This window comes from Tursiops truncatus, chromosome 11 (assembly GCF_011762595.2).
Source record: "Tursiops truncatus isolate mTurTru1 chromosome 11, mTurTru1.mat.Y, whole genome shotgun sequence".
Classification (NCBI taxonomy): Eukaryota; Metazoa; Chordata; class Mammalia; order Artiodactyla; family Delphinidae; genus Tursiops; species Tursiops truncatus.
In genome coordinates this window covers 94,635,452-94,659,330 of record NC_047044.1, presented here as the reverse complement: position 1 = coordinate 94,659,330, position 23,879 = coordinate 94,635,452, and the positions used below count along the sequence as shown (strand labels likewise).

Below are 23,879 nucleotides of genomic sequence, written 5' to 3'. Positions count from 1 at the left end.
ATGAAAAAATTCTGGAGCTCTGTCTTACAACAATAAGAATATAGTTAATACTGTTTAACTGTATGTTAAAAATTATTAAGAAGGTAAATTTTACATTATATGCTTTTACCACAATAGAAAAAAGAAAAAAATACAAAAGAAAGCTTTCATAGCTGATGGAAAACTAGCGTTCAGTAATGATAGATAAGGGAAGGGAGGGTATATTGTCTAAAAATATTCGAGAGGTAAGGGCAGTGTTTTCGATAGGATCTCTTCCCTCTCCCCTACCAGAGGATAGGAAATGGTCAATTGTTGGAGGAATGCAATGGGACAATGGAGATGGGAGATGGAGTAAAAGCCTCTAAGGGTTAAAATGTACAGCAGGGTCACTGCATTTATGTCCTAGATTGACACATTAACCTGTGTGCACCATGAACTAGCTTATTCAGATATGGAATCATAAACAAAATGATTCCTGCTAAATTTAAACAATTAAACAATACTTAACGCCTTCTAAGAAAATTTTTAAATATTAGAAAATTAGATGTGGTTTTAGAGAAGATAGATAAATTCTAGCCACTGGAGAATTCATCATGTAGCTATAGATTATCACTTTGCATGACCCGCTCACTCATTAACATCTAGCTGTACTGCTTAAGTATCAAATTTTGGTTTAAGTCTCAGTACTTCATTGTAAAATCAAATACATTTTATCCCTACTTCTTCTGTGTTCCTGCAGATCTGGCACACAAAACATATTTGTAATTTATTTGCAATGTGGTAATATCAACTTTTGTCGGTTTTTTGGGGGTTTTTTTTTGCGGTACGCGGGCCTCTCACTGCTGTGGCCTCTCCCGTTGCGGAGCACAGGCTCCGGACACGCAGGCTCAGTGGCCATGGTTCATGGGCCTAGCCGCTCCGCAGCATGTGGGATCTTCCCGGACCAGGGCACGAACCCGTGTCCCCTGCATCGGCAGGCGGACTCTCAACCCCTGTGCCACCAGGGAAGCCCAACTTTTGTCTGTTTTGCTATTAAAGGGAAATTTTCCCTTGAATCATGACTGTTTTCTCATGCCAGAGAATAATTGTAACAGAGAAGAATAAACCTGACTTCATATTGGATCTATTCCTTTAGCTCTCACCGTTATGTCCTGTTGCCTGTGCTTAGTCGTGCTGGCTCTGCACCTTTGAAAAAGAATGTTGCCTGAAGTATACAGAATATCCCTTTCTCAAGGCTCTGCCTCCCAGGCTTGACCTTTAAAGCCATAACATTTTTCATTGGTATAGAGATTAAAAGTTACAAAAAAGAAAATAACATTTGTCTTGTTGGAGGTTTATGGGAACATCATGACCAGACCTATGTGGACAGCTGCAAAAACAAAGGATTATCACATTGTCTCTGGGGTCTGGCCAGCACCAACAAGTCTGCAACAAACAGCTACCCCCCTCCCCTTTTTTGTATAAAAGAAGCCTGATATCCAATTCGGGTAAGATGGTTCTTTGAGACGTTAGTCCACCATCTTCTCAGGCTGCTGGTTTTCCAAATAAAGTCACTATTCCTTGCCCCAATACCTTATCTCTCGACTTACTGGCCTGTTGTGCAGCAAGCAGTACAAGCTTGGACTCAGTAACATAATTACATGGATATGTATTGAAGGAATAAATGAATGTGAGATGTATTCTATGCTTCACATTTGCAGTGGGGAGCAGATCATACTGCAAAAATTGAAGACTTCTGAACACCAACTGAACCTACTGATTAACACCAGACCAAATACAAACTCTTCCAAAGAGTAAATGTACTTTCTCTAGCTTGTTCCATAATGGATTATACCAATATTCAGAACATTTTCAACATTTTGATGAGAAAAAGATACTGCACAGAAATTTTTTGTGTTTAAGGTTCAGAAATTTCCACTGCAAACAAAATTAGGTCAGTTGACTTTATGCACAGGAAATACTTACCACAAATATCTCCCTAGAGACATTTAAGTATTTACATCTATGGTCAATAAGTGTGTCAGCTAGCAGAATGCCAATTTAGCATTTGCCTGAAGTTCAGTCACTAAAATGTGTATCAATAGTGTTAAAACTAACTTTTATAATCTAAGAATTGCATTTATTTTTAGAGTACACAGTTCTCCTATTGTTTCTGTGTTGTTAAATACAGAGCATGTAAATGGAAGATAAGGCAGCTGCTAGAAGTTAAATTCTCAAAGTCCTTTTATAAAGTGATATGATCACCTTCTCACGAGGTTACTCATACAGTCATTCAGTCTGTGTTCATAAAACATCTACTAGGTTACACTCCATATTATTTGTTGGGAGGGTTTTGTAAGTAAAATTCAAATATAAAGTACATATACACAATACAAACTTAGCAACAAAAAATGTAAAGTACAATCTAGGTCTTCAGAAAATAATAAAAGGGTGGGGAGAATTTCCAGCTAATATCGTGTGGCTGCTGTGTTGGGGATGGTGGTAAAAATAAGAGAATTTATCTAAAGTGGAAAAACAAAAGTCTTACAGCTAGAGGCCAAGAGACTTGGGTTTTGAGCATCATGCAATGTCAAAAATTACATAAAACAATTCTCTGTGTTATCAATAAATATTTATAGTGAATGCATAAAAAGAATGCATGTAAGGTATCTGTACCAATCTCAGATTAGATGTTACTTCTGGGAGAGAAGAAAGGAGAAAAATGGCGTTAGTTGTATCTGTGAATTTTATTTGTTTATTTTTTAACTTGATATGAAGAAACTATGGGCAAAATTGTCAATATATGTTATATGTGAGTCACATTGTTTTGAATCACTTTATCTGATTTTTTTCATTTTAAGTCTCAAATATGCTCTTGGCCATAATTTTATTTTCAATATCTTTAGTCATTTTGGTTACATGAATTTCATGATCAGCAATTTTTATTTTATACAAACATCAACTTCAACTAATGTGATTTTATCCCATTTATTTTAGTTGTATAACATATTACCCATTATTTTATCTCCTTATGTGTGTGTGTTAGACTTAACTTTTGCTATATGATCTATATTTTCTTTGTGTACTATATAGGTGTGCATTCTTCTTTTGGAAATTTGAAAGTTTTATAATCTTATTAAGGTCTTTAGTGGTAACTATTTATTTACTTATTTACATTTTGGATGAACATTTACATTGTTTTTATTCTGAGTGAGGTTGAGTATCTGTTCAATGCTTTAGAGCCATTTGTAGATCATTCTGGTAAATTTTCTGCTTTTGTCGTTTGACTATTTTTATATTGAATTTTAGAGGAGTTCTTAATGAATTTAGTCCAAATGTATTTCTAAGAGTTTTTTGGTATGTACTCAAAACTGTTGAGTGTTATTACTCAAGCTCATACGGCACCTTTCTCCCAATTTATAACCTTTACATCAGGAATCAGCAAATATAGAACAGTGGATTAAATCTATCCTGTTACCTGCTTTTTTGTAGTCTGCAAACCAAAACATATTTTTAAAATTTTTACATTTTTAATTGTTGAAAAAAATCAAAAAAGTACCTTGTGATATAAGAAATCTAAATGCAATTCAAACTTATATGCAATTCAAACTTAAATGTTTGCAAATAAAGTTTTTTTGTTAGAGTTTAATTGAGGTAACACTGGTTTATAACGTTATATATGTTTCACATGTACATTATATTTTGACTTCTATATATATTAACAGTGTGCTCACCACCAAAAGTTTAGTTTCCATCCATCACCATACAGTTGACTCACTTTACCCATTTTGCCCTCCCCCTCCACACCCCTTTACCTCTGGTAACTATTATTCTGCTCTCTGTATCCATGTGTTTGTCTTGTTTGGTTTGGTTTGTTCACTTATTTTTATATTCTACATATGAATGAAACCATATGGTATTTGTCTTTCTCTGTTCGACTTATTTCACTTGGTTTAATACCCTCAAGGTTCATCCATGTCATCGCAAATGGCAAGGTTTCATCTTTTTTATGGCTGAGTAATATTCCATTTTGTGTGTGTGTGTGTGTGTGTGTGTGTGTGTGTGTGTGTGTACCATATCTTTAACCATTCATCTACCGTTGGGCAGTTAGGTTGTTTCCATACCTTGGCTATTGTAAATAATGTTGCAATGAACGTAGGAGTACATATATCTTTTTGAATTAGTGTTTTAGTATTCTTTGGATAAATATCCTGAAATGGATTAGTTGTATCATATGGTAGTTCTATTCTTAATTTTTAAAGAAATCTCCATACTGTTATCCATAAAGATTAAATCAATTTACCTTTTCACCAACAGTGTATGAGCGTTTCCTTTTCTCCACATCCCTGCCAGCATTTGTTATTTCTGCCTTTTTGGTAATAGTCATCCTAATGATTGTGAGATGATATCACACTGTGGTTTTGATTTGCATTTTCCTAATAATGAGTGATGTTGAACATCTTTTCATGTACCTATTGGTCATCTATATGTCTTCTTGGGAAAAATGTCTATTCAGTTCCTCTGCCCATTTTTTAATTGGGTTGTTTGTTTTTTTGTTGTTGAGTTGTATGAATTCTTTATATATTTTGGATATTAACCATGCATCAGATATAACATTTGCAAATGTCTTCAATTCAGTAGGTTTTCTTTTTTTTTTTTAATTTTTGTGGATGGTTTCCTTTGATGTTCAGAAGCATTTTAGTTTGATGTAGTCCCAATTGTTTAGTTTTTCTTTTGTTTCCCTTGCTTGAGAAGACCTATCCAGAAAGATATTGCTAAAAGTGATGCCAAAGAACATACTGCCTATGTTTCTTCTATGGTTTTATGTTTTTGAGTCTTACATTCAAGTCTTTAATTAATTTTTAGTTGATTTTTGTGTATGGTGTAAGATAAGGTCTAGTTTCATTCTTTTGCATGTGGCTGTCCAATTTTCCCAACACCATTTATTGAGGAGACTATCCTTTTCCATCGTATGTTCTTTGCTTCTTTATTGTAAATTAATTATCCATATACCTGTGGATTTATTTCTGGGTTCTCAATTCTGTTCCATTGGTCTGTGAGTCTGTTCTTCTGCCAATACTATGCTGTTTTGATTACTATAGTTTTGTAGTATAATTTGAAATCAGGTCATGTGTTGCCTAAAGGTTTGTTCTGTTTTCTTTCCATGAGCATTCTATATCTTTCCATTTCTTTGTGTCTTCTTCAATTTCTTTCAACAATGTCACAGTTTTTTTTCTTTTCTTTTTCTTTTTTTTTTTTTTTTTTTTACCATGCAGCACGACCTGTGGGATCTTAGTTCCCTGACCAGGGATTGAACTCGGGCCCTCGGAAGTGAGAGTGTGGAGTCCTAACCACTGGATCACCAGGGAATTCCCAATGTCACAGTTTTCAATGTACAGGTATTTTACCTCCTTGGTTAAATTTCTTCCTAGGTATTTTATTTTTTGTTGCAATTGTAAATGGGATTGTTTTCTCTTTCCACTTCATTGTTAAGTATAGAAACACAACAGATTTTTGCATATTGATTTTGTACACTGCAACTTTACTGTAGGCATTTATTATTTCTAATAGTTTTTAGGTAGATTCTTTAGGGTTTTCTATCTATAAAATATTTCTTCCACTAATAGTGACAGTTTTACTTCTTCCCTTATCAGTTTGGAAGACTTTTTTTTTTTTGCGGTATTCGGGCCTCTCACCACCGCGGCCTCTCCCGTTGCGGAGCACAGGCTCCGGACGCGCAGGCCCAGCGGCCATGGCTCACGGGCCCAGCCGCTCCACGGCATGCGGGATCTTCCCAGACTGGGGCACGAACCCGTGTCCCCTGCGTCGGCAGGCAGACTGTCAACCACTGCGCCACCAGGGAAGCCCAGTTTGGATGACTTTTATTTCTTTTTCTTGCCTAATTTCTCTACCTAGGGCTTCCAATATGATGTTAATTAAAAGTGGTGAGACTGGACATGCTTGTCTTATTCCTAATCTTAGAGAGATAATTTTCAGTTTTTCACTGTTGAGTATGATGTTAGCTGTGGGTTTGTCATATATGGCCTATATTATGTTGAGTTATATTTCTTCTATACCCATCTTATTGTTAGTTTTCATCATATATGGGTGTCAAATAATTTTCATTGATCTTTTCTATTGTTTTTGTAGTCTCTATTTCATTTATTTCTGCTCTTATTTGTTATTTCCTTTTTTTCTGCTAACCTTGGGCTTAGTTTGTCTTTCTTTTTCTAGCTCCTTGAGCTTTGAAGTTGGGTTGTTTGTTTGAGATCTTTCTTCTGTCTTAATACATGCATTTATCACTAAAATGTCTCTCTAAGAACAGTTTTTGCAGCATCCCATTGATTTTTGTGTGTTGTTTCCATTTTCATTTTTTCAAGATACTTTAAAATTTCCCCTTTGAGTTCTTTTCTCATTCATTGTTTGTTTGGGAGTGTTGTTTAACTCCCAAATGTTTGTAATTTTTCCAGCTTTCCTCATGTTGTTGACTTCTCTTTTCACACTCTTGTTGTTGGAAAAGAAACTTGGTATGATTTCAGTCTTTTTAAATTTGCTAAGACTTGTTTGGTGACCTGTCATATGATCTGTCCTGGAGAATGTTCCATGTGCATTTGAGAAGAATGTGTATTCTGCTGCTTTTGCATGGAATGCTCTGTAAGTGTCTGTTAGGTCCGTTTGGTCTAAAGTATTGTTCAAGTTCAGCTTTTCCCTGTTGATTCAGCAATCTGTCCATTGCTGAAAGTGGGGTTTGAAGTCCCCTACTATTATTGTATTGCCCCTGTTTCTCCCTTCAGATCTGGTATTTGCTTAATATATTAAGTGCTATTGATGTTTTCTACTGCATTCTTCTTTTTATTCATTGAAATCTTCAGGTTCAGAATTTCTGTTTGATTTTGTGGTTTCTACCTCTTTGTTAAATTTCTCATTTTGTTCATATATTGTTTTTCTGATTTCACTGAATTTCCTTTCTATGCTTTCTTGTAGCTCACTGAATTTCTTCAAAACAGCTATTTTGAATTTTTTATCTGGTAAATAATAAATCTCTGTGTCTTTGACTTTTATTATTGAAGGATTACTATGACTTTTGCTGATGTCATGTGTCTTTGATTCTTTTTTTTTTAATAAGAAAATAAGAGTTATTAGCTTGTGTTCTGAAGATGCAAGCCAAAATCTGTTAAATGTTATAAAACAAGTTTAAAGATTCCCAAAGGAGACATAAGCTTTTATTCTTTTAAATTGTTCAGTATACATCCTTACATGAAAAAAAGAAAAACTTCTATAATTGTGCAGTATCCATAATCTACTCATAAACACCCAATATAATTTACAAAAATAATGCTTTTGAAACAAATAACCAAATCTTACTTAAGATACTCAACAGTAAATCTCTAATAAAAACTCTCAGCTTAATTAAGTGGCTACATCACCAAGGAACTCTTTCCATTACCAAATTCTACCCAATTCTACAATTTGCCCTCTATATTAAATAATAATCTTAAACAAGGAGAATCATAGGACATTGAAAAAACAAAACAAAACAGAACAAAAATCCTCTGTGAAATATCTTAACATGTTAATGCTGCATTTGGAGATATAATCATCTATCTTGAACTATGACGAGTAAACTAACACCTTCTAAATGTCTTTACACTTCTTAAAATCAAAGGCATAATTCACAATTAAGTATTTTTCCAAATTTGCAACTCACTGTTTCAGGCAGAGTTGCATTGATTAGGCTGGTAGAAGTACTGTTTTTTTGCACGGACTGGTTCCTTGGCCACAACCAGACATAAAGATCTAATGGTTTGTTCTAACAATGCAATTGCTTGCTGTTGGGAAATGTCCTGACCCAGTGGTAAGTATGTGATTAATAGCCAATATTTGGTCATTTTCCTTCAACCTTTGATCCCTGCCAGCTATACTCCCTGGCTGCACTTCCTTCACGAAGATATCAGCTTCTCCCAGATTTTGACCTCTGAGCATCACCACACTGAATCCAAGGCCTCCAGTTGAGGGCTGTTCTATATCTATATATTCAATTTGCTGGCCCTGAGCCATCTGTTGCATGATTGAGTTAATATCATCATTTCCCGACTTTGGGGTCCAAGGAAATAACCCAGACACAGTCAAGTTATTAGAGGACCTTTGGGCATTCCCATTAGTAATGGCACCATCCATGATCATCAATAAGCCTTTCCTAGAAAAATCAAAGTTGGCTGAACAAGCTGAGGGTATATGGCTGAGCTGCCCCTTCAGTTGCTTGATGGACTGTTGAAGTGTGCGTATCTGGATGAAGAGAGGACTGGCGTTTTATAAAACATAGATAGCTTCTCATTCTGCAAAGTGTCACCCTTCTCCTGTAATTTCATTTTCAAGCGATCAAGAACTTGTAGGACCTGCAGTTTACCTGTAGCAGGATTTTCAGGCACCTTGAATTACTGTCTTCAATCACATTTAAAGAAACCTGGTCGGGCGGAGGCACCGGTGAGAGGGCAGGTGGGCGGGTTCAGCGTAGTCCTCCCTCCTGTCTTTGATTCTATGTTCCTCGGAGGTTTGCATTAGTGTTTTCACATTTGAAGTAGCAGTCACCCTCTCCAATCTTTGCTAGCTGCCTTCAAGTGAGAGATACTTTTGGCTGGTCCTGCTTATATGCTGAGGCTTTCTTCCATCTTGTATGGACACACTTCCTGCACACTTCCTGCTCCCTCTTTTGGCAGAATTCTTAAGCTTCTATGCCTTCTCTCCACCTTACAACACACCAGGCTGACTGTTGGTAACCTCCTTTTTCTCTTCTAGAAGCTGGTGCTGTAGCTCAAGATTGTGGTTTCTCACTTGTGTTCAGACCATGCCCTATTTTCTGTGCATCCTGTCTGTCTATACAAGCTTGCTTCCAACACCGCCCTCAGGAACACACCCAAAGAACGAAGCACAGAGTGGGAGAAGGTGTAGGTTTGGCACTTGGGGCATTGAGGGCGCCCACAGGCAGTTGGGGGCATCCTCAAGTGAAGACCCACCCTGGGTGGGTCTCCTGCTCGAGTCTAGACCACAGTCAGTAGGCATCTCTTTAATGCCCTCTGATATTCTTATCTGCCTCTTTCTTTCATACTCTGTAGTCGAGAGCCATCACGGCTGGGGAATCCCGGTGTTCACTCACCGCTGTCTCTTTTCCCCTTGGGAGGGATTCTCAGCCTCCTTCTTATCTAAGCTGTGCCACCTTGAGGGAGGGGTGATGCTTGTAAAATTCCTCTTACCCGTTTCAGTGGGTTTTTTTTGTTGTTGTTTGTTTTTTTGCTCCTACGGAGTTCTAGAACTTCTTTAGAAACCTGAACATCTATAAAGGCTCTCTTGTCCAGATGTATCTGTGCAAGCCAGCATTTTGCAGAGGTTGGAGCCTGTTCCACAGTTTTATTGGGGTATATCTGCCTGTTACCCAATGCAGAGGTACTCTTCCTGAGTACCTTGGTGTGTGGTGCTGCGTACCACAGCTCCCACAGAGGCACTTTTGCTCACGGATAGATGCCAAATTTTAGAAGTTAAAGAGGGGACAGAGATCACGGGTGTCTTATGGAACCAAAATATTACTCTGTAAGTTTTATAATTTAAATTAATATTCTTAATTTTTATATTTGTTGGTTGATCAAAAGTCTATCAAATGAATTCCTGCTTTTGTCAGAGGAAGAACTTAGCCACATTTATATTTCTTATATTTGCATCCCTTTTGGGGGGGTAATAATAATTTCAACTGTTGTTTAACCTCAGGTCTATATTTCATCATATACAGTGTAATATTAATTATGTGTTTACTTAAACTTCAGTATTAAGTAGAGTCATTAGCCCCAGTGGAGAATCTATAGTTCCAGTCATTTTGTACAATGTCTTCACATTTTTTGAGATTCTTATTTCCAACTATCCATTGGTTGTCTGGATTTCTTTGTTAAGTAGTTTATTTTCAGAAAGAGTCTATATATGTTGCATTCAGTAAGTTCCTAATGTCAGGTTTTGATTTGACATTTGCATGAGAACAGGAGGGTGTAAGAGCTCGGCTCATTTGCTGTGTTCCTCAGACAAGGTAGACATTATTCTTTTATTTTCAGTCATTGATGGGGCTGTGACAAAGTCTAAGGTGAGCAGGATACTTTTTCTTTATACCTAAAAATAAGGGACATCACCAGGATGTGCTTTTTTTCTATTAATGCTCAGACTTAGTTGTCCTCTTATTTGGGTAGAGTTATCTTCTATTAATGCATAACTTTTTTTCTGTGGTGTTCTAGTCTTCAGAAATACTGATTTTAGACTTTTCAGATTTCCTTATTCCTTCTTTCGTAACAATCACCTTTTAAAGTGCTTTTACTTGTTTGGCAGAGTCAATTCTACTTCATGACGTTTCTACAGAATATCAGAAGGCATTCCTTTGTTTCTGATAAGGAAACACCTTTCACCTTCCTTTTCTGTGCTGAGAGATGCCAGCTCATTTTTTTTTTTTTTAATAAATGTATTTATTTATTTGGCTGTGTTGGGTCTTCGTTTCTGTGCGAGGGCTTTCTCTAGTTGTGGCAAGCGGGGGCTACTCTTCATCGCGGTGCGTGGGCCTCTCACTGTCGTGGCCTCTCTTGTTGCGGAGCACAGGCTCCAGACGCGCAGGCTCAGTAGTTGTGGCTCACGGGCCTAGTTGCTCCGCGGCATGTGGGATCCTCCCAGATCAGGGCTCGAACCCGTGTTCCCTGCATTGGCAGGCAGATTCTCAACCACTGCGCCACCAGGGAAGTCCTGCCAGCTCATTTTTCATCTCTGTATTATGTCTTATCCTTTTAATTTCATCTGTTATAAGCATTTTTTTCAGTCTAAGTTGTCCATGATTTCTTAAAGAATGAAGAAGTATTTTTATGAAATTATCTTATTTTTCCCGAAACATTTATTCAAATACAAATTCTTGATCTGCTTTTGGATTCTTTTTATCCTAATTGTGGTGGGGATGGCAGTAAGATGGTGCAAAGGGAGCATCTATGCATAGGTCCCCTGTAAATTATTTCTGGAAATTTGCTGTGTGTGGGGGAAGCTCTCTAAGCCAGTCATTTGTTCAAAGATAGTTTTGGAAGTGATGGGTATAGTAATATGGATGGGTCAGGAATTTTCAGTTTTACACCAGGTATAATATGAAACTGTCAAAGGATTTTGAGGAATAGGTAAACTCTATATGCACACGTGAAGAACAATGCAAGTAGAATCTGGGTGGAATACAAAAGAAGAGATTATATAAATAAATGTAATAGCATTTTCAAATAATTGATAAGAAGAATCATTTGTCTGCTCTAAACACCCGTGTAGAATGCTTTAATATCAGCTGATTGTCAGAAAATATTTTTCCGATGGTATTTAAACGGACTCCACCTTCAGATCCCTGAGTGAATTTTTAAAATACATAATATATCATTTATGAGAAAAATATTTTAAGCACTAACAATAATAATATTCTAATTCAGAAATTTCAGCAGTCTAGCTCAGTATTATCTACGTTTAATCCTCTCCTAACCGCACTCTACGTTTTCCCTGTATTTGTTGACACATGTTTGATGGTTTTATTGGCTTTATTACTGTTTCAAAAATTACATCCAAAATTTCACAGCTTAAAACAACAAGCATTTATTATATCACAGCATCTGTGGCTCAGGAACCTGGGTGCAACTTAGCTGGACACTCTGATGTAAGGTTTCTCAATCAAGGTGCCGGCCAGGGATGCAGTCATTTCAAGGCTTAACTGGAGGAAAATCTGCTTCCAACCTCACTCACACGGCTGTTAGTTGGCCTCAGGCCCCTGATGGTTGTTGGCTGTAGACAGCAGTTGTTTCACACATGGACCTCTTCATAAAGTTACAGGAAATAGAGTAACAGAGTTCACACAAGACAGGATTCACAGTTCTTTTGGTAACTTAATCTCAAAAGTGGCATGTATTCATTTTGCTGCATTATATTCATCAGAAATTAGTTACTAGGACCAGCACAGACTCAAGTAGAGTGGATTACACAAAGGCATGAACATAAGGATGCAGGATCATTGGGGGCCCCTAGAGGCTGTCTAGTGCAATTCACTCTTGACGTGCAATAATTCACCTCTCTCCTACATGCAAAGTACATTCACCCTCCCAAGATTCCCAAGCATCTAATCCCACTAAAACATTAGCTCAAAGTGCAGAATCTTATCAAATAAATCAGATTCATAAGTGGATGTTCCTTTGGATGTAGTTCTCTGAGCACATTTTCTGTAGAAATGTAGATCAGAGAAACTAAAGAGACAAGCTATTTGCTCCCTACACACTCCACATACAAGGGTGCAATATAGAATAAGAACTATAGACATTCTTGTTGAAAAAGGGATCAAGTGGTAGGCACACAGGAGTGACTGGTCCATAGCAATTCTAATATCCAGCCAGACAAACACCTGAAGCTCTTTGATTATGTTTCAAGATGTGGGAATAATGCTCTGTGTCTCTCAGCTCCACCCTCTGTGTTCTTTGTTCACCTGCTATGTCATCCTTCTTTTATCACAAAAGGTAGCACATATTTGTAGCTGAGAAATGTTCTCAGCCTACTTCACCAGAGTAGAAATTTGGGGGTCCACCTTTATTGTCAAGAGGCAATAAAATACCTCTTTCATTTTATATTGTCTCTGACCTTTCGATCCAAATTGGCAGTGTTTCTGCTGATATGATTCTCTCAAAAACCTTGTGCATCTCCTGTGACTTTCATTAGGGCAATTGCCACTAAACAACAACAACAACTCAAACCTTTTTCTAACTTGGACCCCTGCTGACACACTGAGGGACAATGCTGTATGCATCCTGTTGCTTGGTTGGGAATATCTGTGGGTTATAGCCTTAAGCTCATTGAAGGACCTTTAGCGTGACTATAGTTCTCTCGGCATTAGTTTCCATTTTTCTGAAATCTAAACAATAGTTTTTACAGTAATAGCCTAGGCTTCATTGTTAGACCACAGTACTCCTGGTATTACCATTGACTTGGTCTTTGTGAAGAAACCATTTGTTCATGTTACCATCCTGTGCCCTATGGAGAGGCTGGGAGTTTTAAAATCCATAAAGCCCTGGCTCCATTTTGTTTAAAACATGCCTTCCTCCATTTCTGTCTCTCTTCTCTCATTTCACTCAAAACAGCAAGAAGGAATGAGATTGTGCCTTCAACATTTTGCTTGGAAATCCCCTTAGCTCGATCGACCCATTCAATTTAGGAGATTTTCTGCTTTCCACATAACTGCAGATAACAGGATTGCTAAACTTTCTGACAGTATTTAACAAGAATCTTCTTTCCCCCAGTTTCCAATAACATGTTCTTCACTTTCTTTTAAACCCTCATTAACAGCATCCCCAAAATCCGGATTTCTATTAAAAAGCTGTTCAAGGGAATCTGGACATTCTCTACTACGTTCCTCAAAATCCTTCCCGTTTCTGTTCATTCCCAGTTCTCAAACCACTCCCACATTTTTAGGTCTTTGTTATGGCAACATATCCTGCTGCATACCAAAATATGTGTAAATTACCAACTGCCGCCTCACCAATTACCCCAACCACAGCATAACAAAACAAACATTTAGCGTCTCAGTCTCTATGGCTCAGGAATCTGGGCACAGAGTTATTAGGTGCCTCCGGTTCTTTTATAAGTCTGCAATCCAGGTGTTGACCGGGGTTAGTGATCTCAAGGTTGGCTGGAAAAGGATTTGCTGCCCAGCTCACTCATCTGGAAGTCGGGAGCCGTCAGGCGGCCAGAAACATCAATTCCTTGCCAGTGGGACACTCCATACAGCTATTCACAACATGGCATCTGCGGTCCCTAGAGTAAGGGCTCCTACAGTGTTATGGGTTGAATTGTGTCCCCCTAAAAGATATGTTGAATTCCTAACCCCCACCACCTCAGAATATAATCTCATTCAGGAATGGGAGCATTGTAGATATAATTCATTAAGACAAGGTGATCCTGGAGTAGGCTGGGCCCTTAATCCAAAATGACTGGTATCCATATAAGAAGAGGGAAAACTGGACACTGACACAGAGAGAAGAACACCATGTGAGGAATTACACTGGTACAGGCCAAGGAATGCCAAGGATTCCTGGTGATACCAGAAGTTAAGAGAAAGGCAGGGAACAGACTATCCTTGATAGACTTCAATAGAGCATCATCTTCCTGACAACTTGATCTCAGAATTTTAACCTCCATAACCGTGTGAAAATAAATTTCTGCTGCCACCCAGTTTGTGGTAATTTGTTATGGCAGGCCTAGGGGGAAAATAAAAAGAGAAAAAGAAAAAACAATAAAAACAACAAGAAACCCAGCAATCCCACTCCTGGGCATATACCCAGAGAAAACCATAATTCAAAAAGATACACGCGCCCCAATGTTCATTGCAACACTATTTACAATAGGCAGGAGGTGGAAACAACCTAAATGTCCATCGACAGAGGAATGGATAAGAAGATGTGGTACATATATACAATGGAATATCACTCAGCCATAAAAAGGAACGAAATAGTGCCATTTACAGAGACATGGATGGACCTAGAGACTTATACAGAGTGAAGTCAGAAAGAGAAACACAAATATCGTATAATATCACTTATATGTGGAATCTAGAAAAATGGTACAGATGAACTTATTTGCAAAGCAGAAATAGAGACACAGATGTAGAGAACAAACTTATGGGTACTAAGGGGAGAAGGGGGGCGTGGGATGACTTGGGAGATTGGGATTGACATATGTACACTACTATGTATAAAACAGATAACTAATGAGAACCTACTGTACAGCACAGGGAACCCTACTCAGTGCTCTGTGGTGACCTAAAGGGAAGGAAATCTTAAAAAGAGGAGACATATGTATACGTATAACTGATTCACTTTGCTGTACAGCAGAAACTAACACATTGTAAAGCAAATATAATCCAACAAAAATTAATTAAAAAAAAAAACAAGAAAAAAACATAGTCATCTAACCTAATCTCAGAAGTGACATTCAAGATTTTTGCCCACAGCTTCTGGCTGGTGAAAAGCTCACTCTATGGTAGTCCTAATATGTGTTGCCTACACTCTGTGTTACAGCCACTATAAAATAAATAATAAATAACACATATAAAGTATGTATATAGCATTCTTTAGTCATTCAAAAATCATTGAAAAAAGTGTTATTATTTATTTTAAGTAATTGGTGAAGTAGGAAGAAAAATCATTATTCCTTATGTCGGAGTTTTGACCTGGAAGGGATTCTTATTTTTAGTTTTGCACAGGAAACACTAAGCTTTATCACAGTGTATAAGGCCTGATCTGCTCAGTCAACAACTTGGTTTTTGTCTGTATGATGTAAAGGTAGGTGGTTAAGTGGACTTGTTACCTTGGCCACTAAAATTCCTACCTTCTCCTGTGACCTGCTCTCTGCAGACATTGTCTTATTGTTTAAAGTTAAAATGAGGAATATTAAAAATTTAAAGAGTTTATTTGAGCAAAAATTGATTCAAACTGGGCAGCATCCAATCTAGCAGACAGAAAGGAGCTCCAAGGGGCTGTACAAAATGAAAAACTTTCAGACAGAGGGGAATAGCATCAAGGAAATTATACCAGGCAAAGAAAGTGGGTTAGTTAATGCAAAGTTACTTTCCTTTAGGTGATGACAAGATTACATAGCTATTGCTGGTCAGGTAATTCTTGATCAACTGGTGTAAGATTCCATTTCTGGGGGAACCAAAACTATAGTTAAGCCTCAGTTTGGTGAATTGGTTGCTAGTGACTTAGCACAAGTGACTGCGTTTTGGGTTCGTCTTGTTTTTAACACCATGAACACCATTCCAAGAACCCCTAATTCCCTCCACCTACTCCTGAAGTGCATTTCCCTTTATTCACCTCCCAGATACACCAGAGGCAGGAGGGAAGTACCCAGAGCATGTAGCCATCCCTTTCCAAATCAAGGAAGTCACTTCCCGGGTCTCCCTAAGTCACTTTCAAAGCCACTAAGTTGTTCCTCTCCCCTTTCCACAAGGGCAGGCTCAGAAGAAGTGGAGTTTTAGGAAGAATAATTCCTTGGGCTTTGAAGAAGTCTGAGTAGAAATCCTGAAATCTGTCCCAGGTGAGTGGTCTGCCTCCCTTCGTTTTTTTTTTTTTTTTTCTGTACGCGGGCCTCTCACTGTTGTGGCCTCTCCCGTTGCGGGCGCACAGGCTCAGCGGCCATGGCTCACGGGCCCAGCCGCTCCGCGGCATGTGGGATCTTCCCAGACCGGGGCACGAACCCATGTCCCCTGTATCGGCAGGCGGATTCTCAACCACTGCGCCACCAGGGAAGCCCACTGCCTCCCTTCTTGAACCTGAGTTTTGCAAAATAAGGGTGGGGGAGGGGTGGATGTGATGATACCTGAAAACAAGATCTGCTTGCTCCTGGGGGCTGGTCCCCTCTTTATGTTGTGTGGCACCCTCTTCTTTACCCGAAGCAAACTTCCCCTGATCACCTCCACAGCCTCCTGCTCTGGGAGGGGATTCTTCTAAGGACTTCACGAACTTGCTCCTTTTACTGACCTGGCAGTGAGTGTTTCTGCCTGCACAGATGCCAGGGCTGGAAGTTGTTGGATGTCCCATCACCAGCAGCAGAGGCCTTGCCTGGGAGATTGTTAAAAATACAGGACCTCAGGTCCTACCTCGGACCCAGTGAATTCAAATCTGCAGTTAACAGGATCTCCAGATGATTCTCAGGCACCATAGCAAAGTGTTTAAACCACGGCTGTAAATGACACAGCCAGAATCAGTTATTTCGAGGATTTTATTCCAAAGCCCCCCTTGGTGTGTGTGTGTGTCTGTGTGTGTGTGCATGTGCACAGGCTGTGGGAGTGGGAAAGGGAAGGAGGTGAACATTGGCGCTGCTCATTAAGAATTTGCATTTGATGTTTGTCCGCACCTCTGAGGGTATTTGTACATAAAGAAATGGAGTAGTGATCGCTAGAGTGAAACTTGTGTAGCTGCTCCAAAAACCCAGGGGTTTTTTTGGTTTGAGTTTTTTTTGTTTTGTTTTGTTGTTGTTTGTTTGTTTGTTTGCTTTACCTGAGTTCATTTACTAAGAGTTCGTACCAGGGGGCGCTGCAGGTCTTTCTTTTTTTTTGTCCTTAAAACTTCTGTATACTGAAGTCAGAAAGCTCAAATTATTGGTAAATGCTTCAATCCACATTATTTCATTTGATACATCAATACCTGCATTTCCCAGGTATTGGGTCTTTTGACTTTATGGATGAGTAAAGAGCAAGACTGACCATCTGTTTCCAATCTCCAAAACCCAGGCTCCTTTTGCAGCCTACCGCACCACTTGTTGCTCTTATGATAACTTCAATATGAAGTTATACAGAGAAAGAACTAAAATAAAATTTTGCCCAAGGCTGGGTAAGTAGTCTGTCTAAATTCGAGTAGATGAAAACAATATTTATTGTGTTGCTTTGCTAAGAGTCTTTTAATTGTTTGCAACACAAAATGCAACCCATATTGCAAATTCATATAAAATATTCTGTTAGGTCTTCTGCTAGAAATTTAAAGGGTATCACGGTACCTCTGAACAAGATTGATGCATGTATATGATGACCTGGACAGCCCTGATATTTCCCTAAACTTGTATAAACTTTAGACAAGTGTCTACCTAACTATAGATCCCTCACTTCCCTTTTCTTAGAGCATTTACCTTAGAAAACTTGCAATTGTACAATTGTAAATTCTTTCTTTCGGCCTGTTTGAGAGGTAAATCTCATAGCCTCTTGCCTGGGTCTTTGGGAAAGACCCAAGAACGTCTTTCCCAAAGACTTGGGAGCCATCTCTTTGAAATATAATCATCAAGAGAGACAGTTTCCCTTTCACCCCAGTCTCAGTTGGAGAATAGGAGTCTGGTTTCCACAAAACATAAAAGAGCTATATATCTCTTATATATATATCTATATATCTCTTTTGTTTTTTCCTGTAATGATAAAGTTTTGTTTGCTTTTTCAAGTGCAATAATCTGGATGGTCAGGACACTATTGTTACCTCTAATTAGGTACCTTCAAGAAAAGGAAGTCAATTTTCTTTGCTTATGAAGATAATCTGTTCATTCTTCTCCTGACCTTCTCCTTCATGTTCTCTGTTGTCAGGGAACAGCCATGTTGGTGCTCCTTCTGCTGCTGTTTTTTTTGTTTACCCCACAGGTAATTCTGATACACTGCTTTGTAAGCTGGGCCTGTGTTGTAAAATAAACATCTTTAAAATTATATTTACCCTTCAGCAAGTGTAGATGGATGGGTAAAAATTCTCTTTCAAAAGTTACTATGGTCATAGCCAAGCAAAAATACAGATTTCAGCCTCAATCTTTTTCTCTTGATGGGTTAGTGCTTTAATTTGTTTAGCAGTGTCTCCAGCAGTTTCTAAAGTGCCTTTTTCAGGGACTTCCCTCGTGGTGCAGTGGTTAAGAATCTGCCTGCCAATGCAGGGGACACGGGTTCGATCCCTGGTCCAGGAAGATCCCACATGCCGTGGAGCAACTAAACCCATGTGCCACAACTACTGAGCCCACGCACTGCAACCACTGAAGCCCGTGAACCTAGAGCCCATGCTCCACGACAAGAGAAGCCACTGCAATGAGAAGCCCGCGCACCGCAATGAAGAGTAGCGCCCCCTGCTTGCTGCAACTAGAGAAAGCCTGCACTCAGCAATGAAGATCCAATGCAGCCAAAAATAAATAACTTTAAAAAGTAAAAAAATAAAGTGCCTTTTTCTGATTTTCATTTAAAGAATTGTGGCAGCAAATGATCTTTGACCCTTAACTTATGTCACGTGTACAGAGCACACTCACTGGAGCTCTGTACATGTAACATGTATAACTTTCAGTTCTAGGTTAAGGATGAGTGTGGGTTCTTAGGTCACTGTGCTAAAAACAGTTATAATGCTGACTAAAAGTCACCTGCTTTTTAAAATTAACAGACTTCATTTTAGCTTTATGAGAAAAAAAGCAGTTTAGGTCTGCAGAAAATTTTAGCAGAAAATACAGAGTTCCCGTATGCGTTTCTTCCTCTTATGCATCTTCCCCTATTTTTAACACCTTCCATTATTGTGTTACACTGGTTACAGCTGATGAACAAATTTCGCTACATTATTATTAACTGAAGTCCATAGTCTAAATGAGGGTTCACTCTTTGTGTTCTGTATGCTATGGATTTTGAAAAATGTATAATGACATGAATCTGAAAGGGACACAGTCAAGGGACAAAGTCGGTAATTAAATAGTTAACCCCACTAGGGGATTGTAAGTAAGAAAAGTATGGGAGACCCCTGTAAGTTAACGATCACTTAAGAAAGCAGGTTTGCTTAACCACAAAATGAAGCAGGCTTGTGTATGCAACCGAAGCATGAGACGTGCCCCAAAACAATAAAACAATGGTGGCATGAGACCCACATCCTGCTCAGTGAGCTCAGTAAGTTAATGACCCCTAGGACATGCTCTCTGCACATAAAAAACAATAATTTATGGAAAGGTGACATTGCATTGCAAAGTGAAAGACCCTCATGGTATTGAGACCTGAAATAATTTTTCCATAGTGCCATGACAGTCCTGGATTAACCACGTAGGGACAAGAAAACTCCCCAGCTGGACCTGGAGGAGGAGCTGATGATGGAAGCTTGACGTCTACTCAACAATGAGGAAGGGCTTCCCTGGTGGCGCAGTGGTTGAGAGTCCGCCTGCCGTTGCAGGGGACGCGGGTTCGTGCCCCAGTCCGGGAGGATCCCACATGCCGCGGAGCGGCTGGGCCCGTGAGCCACGGCCGCTGCGCCTGCGCGTCCGGAACCTGTGCTCCGCAACGGGAGAAGCCACAACAGTGAGAGGCCTGCGTACCGCAAAAAAAAAACCCCAAAAAACCCTGGGGTCCACCTATTCATCCCTCCCAACCTTCCCACCTTGGCCCCTTAGACAGACCTTTTCACTGTCTGCATAGTTTTGCCTTTTCCTGAATGTCAAATCGTTGGAATTTTACAGTACGTAGCCTTTTCAGATTGCCTTCTTTCACTTAGTAACCTGCATTAAAGGTTCTTTTATGTCTTTTCTTGATTCGAGAACGTTTTTTTAAGTCTGTTTTGCCAAAAGTTTTACTTTTGTTTTAGTTTCGAAGAATTCGTTAACGAAGAGACACCGCCCGTCACACAAATAGACAATTTCAACTTAACTTTAATAGAAAATCATTAAAAAGAAAGAAATAGAAATGAAAAGGGAGAGAACAGTAAAAGCGTGTACCTCACCAAACTGGGCCGACACCTACGTCCAGACTCGAACGGCGCTGGGAAGTCCCAAAAACAGCAATCTGGAGTCCCAACTGGGCAAGGTCCCGGGCAGTGCGTCCACTCCACGGACGCATATTGCAGTTTAGGGGAGTCCCGCTGATAATACCAGGCCGCAAACTGGTATCATCAGTGTGCCTGCAAATACGCAGCTTGGGGTTTCTTCAACGATGCTGTTTATCTCATTTCGTGTATCCTAAGAATTTCTAGATCCCCGGGAACTGGCCAGGTCCCTGAGGCTCATGGAACTGCACGATCCTCTCCCTTCTTTATCTTAAGTGCCGCCGGACTTGCTGGCCACAGCTCCCAAACAGGCACGTGGTCCAGGCAAGATCACAAATCAGTTAGTGGCCTAATATCGCCTCTGAAGCCTGAACAAGACGGCTTCCATTTCAGTCCTCCTAACAAAGTCCCTGAATATGATGCCATTGTTTGGAGCGTCTACAGTGTGTTTAGCCGTGTATATATTGACAGGCATCTTGGTTGCTTCCAAGTTTTGGCAGTCATGAATATAGCTGCTATAAACACACCTGTGTAGGTTTGGCATAAACTTCAGGTTTTTGTTTTTGTTTTTGTTTTTGCAGTACGCGGGCCTCTCACTGCTGCGGCCTCTCCCGTTGCGGAGCACAGGCTCCAGACGCGCAGGCTCAGCGGCCATGGCTCACGGGCCCAACCGCTCTGCGGCACGTGGGATCTTCCCGGACCGGGGCACGAACCTGCGTCCCCTGCATCGGCAGGCGGACTCTCAACCACTGCGCCACCAGGGAAGCCCCTAAACTTCAGTTTTCAACTCATTCGTGTAAATGCCAAAAAGTGAGATTGTTGGATCATATGATGAGTGTATTCATTTCTTAAGAGACTGCCAAGCTGTCTTCTAAACAGTCATCTGCTTTTTATTATCACCCCTTGATGAAACTTCTAAATCATTTCAGGGATGAAAATAAGCCACCAGAAAAAAAAAATCTGTTGATCAAAGACTGATGTTTGCAGTTATGGTATTGTTTTGAGAACATGTTCCTAAACTCCTTTCCACCTGGACCAATCTCACTGTGGACAGATCCTCAGCTTTGAGATCTGATCACCCCAAGGAAGTCCGAGAAAGTGTGATGGAGACAGGTGATGCTATATTTAAGATCATTTAAAAATCAAAATGGAGTAACTATGGTTCACACATCCAGAATGGAGCCAGGTGGCCATCGGTGGATGTGGTTTCAGATGCATTCTTGCATCACTGAGGACTTGAACTTTCGGAACTGTATCTAATTTAAGAACACCACCAGCCATTTTCACGATATTTGCAAGCAGCTGCTGGCTGCAGACACTGTTTCCAAGTGCTCCCCTCCCTGCCCTGCAACTGTATAACCATTTTGAACCCCAACACATTCTTGTTTAAACAAGCACCCTTATTTCTTGCCAGCTCCAATCTGAATTCTTGACAATTTATGTAACCTTGCAGTTTTTTGCCTCTGTGAGCTTTCCCCATTTTGTAGTCCTGGAACGCATGCAACTCAATGCTTTTTGATCTGTGCCTCCTGAGACCTGAGCTCCTAACCACACATCAGCACCTTTCGGGTGTGTGTGTGTGTGTGTGTGTGTGTGTGTGTGTGGTCACAAGCAGGGTTTTCTGTTCTCAAAAGTCTTGGTTAACACAGGTTAGACAGCCTCGTCCCCACCTCTGGTAGGCCAGTGTGGCAACCAGCCTGTGGCCTGCTGCAGACTTTCCCCTGCTTTGCCAGGAAGGGACCCGGTTTGGGAGACAGCCTGAGCAGCGGGCAGTCTTCTTTGATCCACTGTTAACCCACCAGGACCCCATCAGGCGCTCCGCAAGTTTCAGTGTCCTCAGGCGACTTTGGAAAGGAACCAAAGACCCCTAACCTGAAGGCATCCTGTTTACAACGGTTCTGACTTTCTCTTTTGCCTCGAAGCCCTGGCAAATGAAAAACAGGAAGCAAAACTGGGTTAAAAAAAGCTGGGCGTGACATCCGGCCGTGGGATATCTACTGCCCTCTGGTCTACTGCCAGTGCCTGCTTCCTGGCCTGCCCCAGGCGGTGGCAGAAGGTTGAGGCCTGGAAGCCAGAGACCGTCCAGGAGGGGCTGCGGATGGGGAGGGATGTGGGATGGGGAGGGATGTGGGCGCAGACCCCGAAGCTGGAGCCCCCTGGAGAGCGCGTGGGTGGGGGGGGCAGAGAGTTCATAGCCCTGAGACCAGCCATCCCCACAGGGCCGCCACCGCTCCAGCACCATGTCACAGTGAAAAGAGGAGCCGCCAAAGGGAGAACCGAGAAGAGGAAGAAGAAAACGCCTTCCTTGGTTTCACCCAGGCTGTGAACTCTCCAGGGCTTTCCCAACAGAGGTGAGGGTCTGGCCTAGACAGATGATTTCAAGAAATGTGACCTGATTTCTCCCCAGATGCCTGGGCCCCTAAGCCGCCCTCTTCATGGGAGTTTGCGCAACTTTAGGGAGTGAGTGGGAGATTCCTTAGGACAGGCCCTGTGGTCTGGGGATTAAGGGCTTTGAAAGGCTGGGAGACTGCGGCAGGCATTCCTAGTGACCTGGTTCAGGGCCCCTCCCTCTTTTTATGTCTCAGTGCACCCCAACCCCAGGTTGGTATCTTAATTGGAAAATAGAGATCCCTTTGGAACTGGCATGGCCCCCTCTGGAACTGGCCCCCTCCATTCCAGGAACACAGATCTCCCAACTTTCTTGGGGAGAATTGCCTTTAAGCTGGGTCTGAATACCCTCAAGCTCCCTCTGGCAGAATACCGTATGTTAAAACAGAAAGTTCCCATCCAGGTGTCATACAGGTTAATTGTGCCACTGGCTTCTTAACATACTGCTCTTATTAACTGAAATTTCAGAAACAAAGACCTGGTTGAGATAAAGAGGCATTTATTGGGGAATTGTTAGAGCTAAAGCCTGGAGACACAGATTCAGGAAGCTCTGGAGTTGTGATCTGCCAGGCCAAAAAAATGGAGGAAGTTTATAAGAGACAAAAGCAAGAAGCCCTGGTTAGTTTTAAACCTTGTCAAGAGCTATCATTGGAGAAGCTGAGGGTGCTTGTTAAGCAAGGATTGGTTGAATTTGAAATAGTTGCATAACCACAAGGCCACAAGGCAGGAGGGGGAAACTTGAAACCAAAAGGAAGCAAGGCGGGGGGCGGGGGGCCTTGAAACCAAAAGAGGTGGCAGATGTTCTGTCCTTGGATCTGGTACAATACAAACAAAGTTCAAGTTCTTTAGTTCTGAAATCAGGCCCTCACTGGCCTCCCAACTCCATTTTTGTATGCTGAACTGTGATTACTCCATGATAATTTCTTTTCTTTTTTTTTACATAAATTTATTTATTTACTTTTGGCTGCATGGGTTCTTCTTTGCTGCGTGCGGGCTTTCTCTAGTTGTGGCGAGCGGGCTTTCTCTAGTTGTGGCGAGTAGGGCTACTCTGTTGTGTTGCGTGATTTGATGATAAATGATTAGGAATACAAAAAACATGAAGAAATGGGGCTGCCACTCTAACTAGATGTGTTACACAGCTGCTGCAGTAAATAACTCCCTAAATTTCATTGATAGCACAGTATATATTTACTTATAACTCAGGTA

General features: G+C 40.4%; 1 long non-coding RNA gene across 3 annotated transcripts; it reads left to right on the top strand.

The window, feature by feature from the left end:
• The first annotated feature begins 9,067 nt into the window (after positions 1-9,067).
• Positions 9,068-18,691, top strand: LOC109548461 (uncharacterized). Of its 3 annotated transcripts, XR_012324530.1 has the most exons (4): positions 9,068-9,543; positions 15,991-16,077; positions 18,107-18,160; positions 18,395-18,691. It is a non-coding gene; the product is annotated as an uncharacterized lncRNA (long non-coding RNA). The 3 variants fall into 3 exon arrangements; XR_012324531.1 differs by lacking the exon at positions 18,107-18,160; XR_004529034.2 differs by lacking the exon at positions 18,107-18,160 and having other exon boundaries at positions 9,076-9,543; positions 18,442-18,691.
• Positions 18,692-23,879: the final 5,188 nt, after the last annotated feature.